The sequence below is a fragment of the Triticum aestivum genome, chromosome 7D (genome assembly GCF_018294505.1).
Source record: "Triticum aestivum cultivar Chinese Spring chromosome 7D, IWGSC CS RefSeq v2.1, whole genome shotgun sequence".
NCBI lineage: Eukaryota > Viridiplantae > Streptophyta > Magnoliopsida > Poales > Poaceae > Triticum > Triticum aestivum.
Genome location: NC_057814.1, coordinates 588,303,399 through 588,303,924, shown reverse-complemented (window position 1 = coordinate 588,303,924; position 526 = coordinate 588,303,399).

Here is a 526-nt window from a genome sequence, read left to right as displayed (position 1 = left end):
ATGTGCAAAAGAGTAGAGATAGTTACGGCAAAAACTGGACGTCCTTCGTGTACAAGCTGGATAATCTCTTTCGAAGTATCAGGGTTTCTGACGAGAACTCATTTGTTACATGGGCACTTCATTTTTTAAACTTATTACAACTTCAGACTATTTTTTGCATTCCGTACGCACCGTTCAAAGCGACGTCACCAATTTTCAACACTTTCTGACATCATTTGCTATTTTTCGGTCATTTACCGATTTGTTTAGAGAGCTAAATAACCGTGAAATTGAAAATCACTACAAAATGAACTCTGAAAATTTCGAAACTTGGCATGGTATCATAATTTCACCCACATAGCATGTGCAAAAGAGTAGAGAGGGTTGCGGCAAAAATTGGACGCACTTCATGTACAAACTGGACAATCTCTTTCAAAGTATCAGGGTTTCTGACGAGAAGTCATCTGTTACATGGGCACTTCATTTTTTTTAACTTATTACAACTTCAGACTTTCTTTTGCGTTCCGTACGCACCATTCAAAGCGAC